The following is a 9,451-nucleotide window of genomic DNA, read 5'->3' as shown; positions in this document are numbered from 1 at the left end:
GCCAACATTGATCCAATTACAATCCAGATCGGCCTGGATTAGGTAGAAATATTTTTGGTTTCACTTTTAAAACCATTTTATCCCTTATCTATACAGATCTAGTGATACGGTAGTGGTCAAGAATTAGGATCGATCAAGGCTGATATCAATGTGATTCAATTAATCTGATCCAATTCTTCAAACCGTGTTCTGTACTGAACCCAACACATGGGTACATATGGTCGACATTCTAATTCCAAGGATGCAACAATGGTAGGTTGCAGTGGCAAGAGGGAGCAAGAGAAGGTGCCGACTGTAGCGTCAAGAAAATGAGAGACGTTGCAACGACAATGAGATTTAACAAAGGCTTATATGCAAAGAAGAGAATTTGACGCCCAATAAGATGGCGGGGTGCAAGATTCCATCCCATTATGTTAGTTCAAAGAACCTTTACCTTTAAAAAAAAAAAAATTCTTGTGACATGGGATTTTTCATGTTTGTTGTAACATAAGAAAAAAACAATAAATAATATATTAGAAAAATAGAAACAATTTGTATGGAAAAAAAGTGTTCATGCAAAATATTTTTTCTATGTGATAGTTTACAATGAAACAATCATGGCCTTCAATCATTCAGCGAATGCATTTAAATAGGAAAAAAATGGTAGAGAAAGAAATCAAGTGTCTATTAGATGTATGGTTTGAGGATGTAGATTAGAATTGGCCGAATCGTTTGATTTGGATTGGAATCAATTGTTTATGATTCTGGTCAATTGTTACTGGATTTCAAGGGTTTAGATCGATTTTAACCAACTCTAGGTGAACTAGAATCAGTGGAGGCTGATCAAGTTGCCCCTATACATTGCCATTCTGCTTACTTGAACCATGACTTGGGCACCCAACAAAATTGCTAAATGGTTTGTGGACAGTTGCCTATCACATCTGGAAAAGGCTAGCATGGTAGGTGCTTAATTCCCTTGGAGGTCTCGGTTTTGAACCTTAGGCTATGTTTGGTAATTAAAAAAGAAAGAAAAATAATATAGAAAACATAATAAGACAAAAAAGTATGATTATACATTGATTTTTACGTGTCTATCTCTCTTCTTAAATTCAAAATTTTTTGAATATTTTTTTTGCTATTAAATATAACCTTAAAAAATCATTGTACAATTATTATTTTTTGTCTCAAATGTCTTTTGTAGTTTTTTCTTTTCTTTTCTTGGTTTCACTAGTAGTATTCTCTCCCTTCCCTCTTGTAACATTAAAAAAAAAGAAAAAAAAAAAATTGATAAATGATTCGATTGCAAGGGAAGATGTTTTTCACTCCATAATATATTTAGATGCCAAGATTTTTCTTTAAAATAAAACAAAATTATTTATTATTATTATTTTTTTTGACATCCAAACATAACCTAAGGTTTTAGGAAGGCCTAGTTCAGCTGAGGTACTATGCTTAAGTTGCACACTGCAGTTGCAAAATTATTGGTTGTGAAGTTCAACTGATTGTTAATTGATTTGACATAATAACATTGCTTTATTGAGTTAATGTATATGGTCTCCCATGATTAGACAACAGCAGTTGACACTAAAATTGGCTGACTTGTTAATCAAATCAATCACTTGTGGGTCCCACTTGTTGAACCAGCTTACATAGCCTGATGAGCCTACTACCAAAACTATTTGGAATGAGGGATGATATTGCTAGCTTGCCTACCTATCCATTCCTCACACCCACCCCTACCTCCAAAACAAATAAAAGAGCAACCTTCAACTATATATGGTCACCTTACATTCACATGATTTGGTGGCCAGGTAGCTGAATAATTTGATTTGATTGGGCCAGCTAGTGCCTCACGATGAGAATTGGGGGTGGGGGTGGGGGTGGGGGTGGCCAAATGGATAGCAATGGGAAAAATGAGTTAGAAGACTGAGAGTTTGCGAAAAGACATATATTATCGATAGTGTGTACATCATTTTTCCTTATTTCAAAAAGTAAATAAAATATCGATTTAAAAAAAAAAAGAGAATAAAACATTGATTTATGTTGTCACGTAGCATCATGTTTGCATAATTGCTAAAAATGTTATAAAATGAACAAAACTTTAAATATCCGGAAAAATGTCGGTTTATTTTTCACAATAGCATCATGTATACATAGCTGCCAAAAATGTCGTAAAGTGAACAAAGTTCTGAATCTTGAGGAGGAAGAATCTCGGTTTATGTTATCACAATAGCATCAAGTATCCGTAGTTGCCAAAAATGTCATAAAGTGAACAAAGTTTGAATCTCGAGAAGAAAAAAACATCGGTTTATGTTATCACAATCACATCATGTATGCGTAGTTGTTAAGATTTTTATAAAGTGAACAAAGTTTTGATTTCTGAGAAGGAAAAAATGGTTGGTTTGGTATAAAAAATATTTTACTTTGGCAAAGTTTTCTTTTACCCACTGAGAACGAAAAGCACTGGTGAAGTGACCTAATTAGACTTCTAGATATCATCACACGCTCACTCCTTATTAACGAAGTTGAAACTACCCTTCCCTCATGCAATCCAATGATACCATCATTAGGGGTGAAGGGAAACTCTAACCTATAAAATTTGGCCACTCATTGAAGGAGTGAAAGAATCCCAAAGAACTAGTATATACGATCATTATAATTGAGAATGTTATGCCTACTCCGGATTGCAGTTTATTTATTTATTTTTTTAACTCTTAATTGCAAATTGCAATGAAATTGGCTTTCAGCTCACGATTCATTGCTTTGTCAAAGAATGATAGCTTTCTTTACTGAGGTATACTTTAGCTTAAATTGGTTCACAAGCTTATTTGACCTATGCAAAGTAGACCAACAAATCATAAAATGTGTTTGCAAACATGACTTGTCGGAAGATGAGAATTTCTTTTGTTACTTTCTTGAAAGATACATGACAAATGATATATGAGAAAGTGGATTACTTTGCAGCTTTTCTTGATTTTGTTTAACATTTTGGATTTGTATGTGGGTGGAAATTTCATTCTCACATCTACCACAATTTTTTTTTCTATGTTTGTGAGAATGGAACTTGGCAACCTAAGGCTCAATAATGCAAGCATCAATTCCCACTAGTTCATTGAATTTAGTTAAGTCTAAACACCATTGCCTATTTTTTGGGCTGTTTTGGTTGTCAACATTGTCAAATGTTGTAGTTTACGGAGTACATGTGGCAAGTTGTGTCAGTTTCAACTTTGAAGGCATTTTGATCATTTCAAACGATAAATTCGACAAGCCACAGTTCAACAAAGATGGATTAAATTATTGAGGTAGGTAAAAGAAGTCCTGAATCTTCTAAACTGATACTGCATTCTCTGGGGTCTCAACTTTAAGTATTATTAATTATAATCATCATTAGCAAAAATTTATAATTGGGTCTCATTTTTAAAACATTTTCTTTGCTAGCTCTTGAGACATTTGGGATAATTGATGAATTAAGATCTTGGTCAATCACACTATCTCTTAGTTTATCTAATTATCTTTGATGTGTTTATATTGTTGGACTTGAAGTGTGTGCTCAGACATGTGATAATCGATGTATCTAAAGCAAAATGAGAACAAAAGAATAGGAAAACTATAGTCACAAGAGTGATAATTACTTTAAAAAGATTATAAAAGCTAAAGTACAGTTCTTGAGATCCCCTCTTTTATACTTGTGCCCCGGTATCTTTACATGGTAATCTCTTTTCCTAAGAAACTTCTTATTATACGCAAACCATTTTGTGGGTGTCCACACCTTTTGTAAAGTAAGGTCTCCACTTGGAACTGCTTCTTTTCTCCACCATAAAACAAGCCATAAAATATTTGGAATAGCATTTCAAGTCATTTTGGAGCACTAATCAAGGAATCAAATTTGACAAGATGTGTTTTTTTCTTTCTCTCTTATAAAAAACTTGACAAGATGTGGGAAAGGGAATATACGATGAGAAAGGATGGAGTGGGTCCCATAAATGACAAGTTAATGATTCATCAACATTAAATAACAACCCTGAAATCTAAGGTATTAATACCTGGTGATCATTTTCTCTATAATCTCACAACAATAACTGGGAAGGAAAAAGGTAATTTGATTGCTGATTGAGAAAACAAGATTGTGAAACATTGACATATGAGATTGATACTGAGGTTTGATCTCTAGTGCATCTACAAAAAAAAAAGAAGAGAATATGATAAATGTTTCAAGGGAGAGGGTTGGGCAAGCACAACTTTCGATAAGCGAGCAACATGCATCAATCCTAAGAGTGAATATATGAAAGCAAGAGAGAGTTTTTATCGAATGGGAAAAAAAAGAAAAAATAATGACACATGCTACCTTGCCCACCCTTTTCCATGTTTCAAACATGGAGCATATATAGATGAAATGGTGATGATCATTTGATCAAGAGATCTTCTAATAACAATCACAGATTGGTCTAATCTGATCTGGTCTGATCCGGTCTAATTCAGTCCTTGCAAGTGTGCCATGTGATACATGCACTGATTAGAGGATGGCACCTTCTAAAGGACCCATGTTTCTTTTTCTCTTTTGTCTTTATCTTTAGAATTAAGCAGAGATTAAGCTACAAGCAAAAAGGACTTTGAATTTCTTTTTTATTAAACTAGGCCTCTTTTTGCATTAGGGTTCCTTAGCATGGTTGATGTATATTTAGGAATGAATAAGACCTAATAACCAATATTATTTATTGTAAATATCAGTTGTTCCAATCATCCATGCCATAACATGTGGGCTATAGATAGTAGTAGAGAGTAGAGACCAACTTTTCACCTCTAGGCCTCAGGACTGCTTTGTTGTTACACATTTGACTAATCATAAATTCCTGTTTTGGGGAGTAAATTATAATTGTTTGACTAATAACTGGGGTTTGAAAGCATTATTAGAATACAATTGATAGGAAAAGTAGAATTAATACCTACTTATCTGTTTGCCCTACTTTACCATCTATATATCTTCTTTGTGATTTATAACAGTACCACCCTATAATCCCCCCACATTTTGGTAAGTTTTACTTGTGCTTTCAGCTTAGTCTACTGAGCATGACATTAACCTAGACTTCATAGAGACAGGGTTTGGCCCACATTAGGGTTTTCTGTGTGATTATATATAGTTTAAATGAAAATGACCTGCCACCAAATTGTATTATAGGTAAGGGTGCCAATGGTCCGGTTCCATTTTGATAAGGTATAAATCAAACCAAACCAGATAGAATCAGTTAAAATCAGAATTGTTTTGTATCTGGTCTGGTTTTATCGGTTTTATTTGGTTTTCATTATTTGGTTTGCATCCGGTTTGTAGTTTCAGTTTCGAAAAATGGTTTGCAATTCTGATTGTATGTGTTTAACTACGATTCATATGCAGTTTGTAGTGGTGGATCATATTCGGTTTCACCTTTATCCCTTTAATTCGATTCCTTTTACACCTAATTTGAGAGCATGAACATGTAAGTTTAGAATAATTAAAGTTAGCTTACCATCTCGATATAAATTGTGGATTTCCTAGTATACACTTTATTGAGATAATCAAACATCGGTTGTGGGTGACTCAACTATCATGTATAAGAACCACACGAGGCCACTCTACTTCAAGTCAATTGGTTTTAAGATGAAAACTTTAATATGGTATCATAGTGGGTACATTGGGTCTCTATCGATGATGGGTCCCTTACTCGATCCACGAAGACAGAGCCATAAGAGGCTTGCACGTAAGGGGGAAGTATTGAGATAATCCCACATCAACTGATTTGATTGTAAACAGCCGGTTCTGATTCCAATTCCATTTTGACACCTTAATTATAGGCTTAAATCGAAACTGACCCAAATTAAAATCAGTAACAACAAAAGCCTGAACCAGAAAATATCAGATTTTGAACCAGTCTTCATGGGTTTGAACAGGGTTGGATTCTGAACTTGATTATTGATTGGCACTTTATGTGGTGAAGATATTTTGCCAAGGCTGGAATGCATACCTAGATTAGGTGAATCCAAAGCATCTTCCTATCCGAACAACCATTAATTGCCAAAACTATATTAGGGATCTCATTCTCACAGCTAGAGAGATCGAAGATCAGTTTTGTCAACTTTACATTGTCCATGGTTAGTGAAAGAGTGGTACAGAATAAAGAAAAAAGTGATTAAAAGATATTGTTGCTTATCATTTTATGCTTTTGGAAGTGATTTCTTAGACTTAAAACCTGTGGCTTTGTAATTCCTTAGTCATATCAAAATGAGAATTGGAATTATTATTTTGGGGTGCAAAGAGAATTGGATTTCGATGCCCTAGAAGAAGCAAAAAAAGAAAAAGAAAAAGAAAAAATTCACTGAATTATTATGTCACATAAATAGAAAGCTGGAATTGGCCATGAATGAATTATGCATGAATAAAGAGAAAATTTTTCAGTGAAAGGTTCACCCAAAATCTTAGGGTCATTGTTATTCCCCCTTTTATTAGTTGAAGGTCCAAAATACCCTTTCTTTACTTTTTGTCATCCATCTCATGAGGATGATAACTATCTGTGATAGTGAGAGTTTTGGTACCTGGTCATGGGTGAAGCAAAACTGCCTCCCTATACTACGTAGGAAAATTTACATCACCTTTACTTTGGTCTACACATACCATCATGAATTTTCATTTATTAAATTTCCCCTTGAAACATGACGGTTTTAGTGAGGTTTTAGTTTTGGAATAGAAAAGACTATTTTACCCTTATTACATCTTCAAATCTAAAATCCTAAAATTAGTCTTGAAACCTAACAGGTGCCCCCTTCAACTTCACTGTCTCCTTCACCGTTGAGTTCAACGGTGGCCGGCTAGTCTTCATTGACTCTTCATCTAAAGCTTGTTCATTGACTTGGTTTCCAATTTCATTCGGATCCTTCTTGATCATTACTTTCAGCGAGGAGACGATCTTGTCCTGCTTGATGGAGAGGTTGTCATGTTATCTGATGACAACGACAAGAAGCCTTGTGCAAGAAGTTTAGGGAGAAGGGCTGAGTGGTGAAGGCGAGGATGGGTTTGGGGTCGGTGATCTATTTACGGATCATCTCAATCAAAGGTCCCCTCTATTACATGTTCTTCCCGACTTCCCTTCAGCCACTCTATATTTTTCTCCAAGCCAAGCGAAGAACGCCATCTCTGTAGCTATTTTCAAGTGAACGAAGTACAGAGTCTTTGTATATCTATTGTTGTTTAAGATGAATCTCTCTCTGCATTTGTGAAGGTTTGTGATACACACACAGAAGATAGAGAAGATAAAATAAAGGAGAGAAAATATGGAGGAAGGAAAATAAATAAAATAGGAAAAAATTATAAGTTTGGCTAGTTTAGAGGTAACCCACCTCTTGGCCTCATCGAGGAGGCCATGACCTCTCTCTCAAAATAGAGGAATGTGGGAACCCTTTTTGTCAATATGAATCTTCCTTTTTTCATTCAACTTCTACCATAATGTATAAATTACTTAGTTAGACAACTTATTCTCCATGACTCCACTACTCCTACAACTTCTCACTTATCCCAATAATGATAACTCCCATAACTTCTATTACCCATTAATAAAATAATAAAAATATAATAACCAATACAAACTCAATAACTATATCCCAACTCCATCCACGTTCCAATCCCATCCACATCATGCATGTATCAGTTTGTCTTTGCTATTTGAGAAAAAAAAATCCATTTTTTGGCAGCCGATTGAAGCTGTTACTCATAGCAACCCAATCCCAGGTACCTAGGGCTTATTTGATAGCTGCTCATGGGATTTGAGACAATTTTTTTTTTTTAATTTTCTTACATTCACAACGAATTTATGTACCTAGGGTTTATTTTATTGTTGATTTCTTCTAAAAGCAGTTTTGGATTTTGTCTCCGGTTGATTATTTATTTGTGGCCACCAATTGAGTCAAATGCAAGCCAAAACATCTAAAATTACCCCTTTCCTCTTCTCTGTCTCCGTTCCGATAAATTGCAGTGGCGGGAAAACAATATTCCAAAACGATTGTAGCAGCAGACATACTCATTTCTCCTTTCTTCTCCATCTCAGTTCGGCCAGTGGCGGGAACACAATGTTCCAAAGTGAGTAGTCTACTCTCCGTCCCCATCCAGAGTTAGGTTTGGGAGTCAGTTTCACAGATCGAAGGTCATTTGATTGGAGAGAATATTCTTCGCAGTTCACTGGAGATGATAGGTTCATATATGTAGATCGCCAAATATATGGAAGATAATGTTTTGTATTGAAAGAGCAAAAGAGTAAAAGGAAATTAAGAAAGGATAATATGGACATTAATGAAAATATGACATTACTTAACGATTTAAAATTAACACCATCATATTTTGGGGGGCGGAGAATATAATAACTGAAAATCCAAGGTGGAAGTTGTAAGTAGACCAAAGTACAGGTGAGGGCGATATAAATTTTCATACTATCTTCTATTTGCTTCTTTCGTTTTTTGATTGAGAAAGGTTTTTCTACCCTGATGCATATCATGATTTTATGGGTATATCATCCTCCAAAGACTTGCCTTTGTGAAACCTTAAATTATATAGGGGAACAATTTTTTCTCAATAAAGTGGTGAATTAAGAAATTGTAACTTTATTTTAATTGTTCCTTGTCTTATTCTAAAAATTTATTTATTTTAATATAATATTTAATAAAGAGGTAAAAAAGGGTTTTTAAAAAGTTGAAAACTATTAGTATTTAATGAATATTTTATGTGAAATACATGATTTACCCACGTTGAATGGAGATGAGGAAGGCATACGATCGATTGGAATGACATATTATTGAACAACTATTGCTAAATGATGGGTTCAGCCAGAAGTGGGTTGATATAATTATGTCGTTTGTTTCTACTGAGTTATGTATCATCTTTTTATTAATGGAATAGACCGTGTTATTATCTAACCATTTGTTCTCAAGCCCTGATTGTTATTATCTCTAATGCCGAATCTACAAAAAGTCTTATTAGTGGCATTAAAATCAAGAACAAGAAGCAACCAAAATGAAACACCTATATGCATTTTGTAGATGATTGTTTATTATCTTGACATTTACTACAGAGCGAGTGAGTGGTCAAACAATAAATTTGAAGAAATCATCTCTTACCATCAGTCCTACTACAACTGCCTGGTTTAAAGTCGGTTTTCTTGTATTCTTAAGAATCCATTTTCTTATATTCTTAAGAATCCATATGGGGATGGTCCTTGCAAATATTTGGGTTGCCAACTGACTTTGGAATATTGAAAGCTCAACTCTTTCAGGATATTAATAATAAAACTTCTAAACGTTGTTGGAAGGATGAGCTTCTCTCAGATGTCGAGTGTGAAACTCTATAGAAATATAAAGATCTTTCTATGCCAACATATGCCTCCTCACATGTTAAATTTCCTGCAACACGTCATGAGATACTAAGCAAGAGGCAACTCGTTTTTTTTTTTTTTTTTTT

This window comes from Macadamia integrifolia, chromosome 10, assembly GCF_013358625.1.
Source record: "Macadamia integrifolia cultivar HAES 741 chromosome 10, SCU_Mint_v3, whole genome shotgun sequence".
Taxonomy (NCBI): Eukaryota; Viridiplantae; Streptophyta; class Magnoliopsida; order Proteales; family Proteaceae; genus Macadamia; species Macadamia integrifolia.
Note: the sequence above shows the minus strand (reverse complement) of the source record.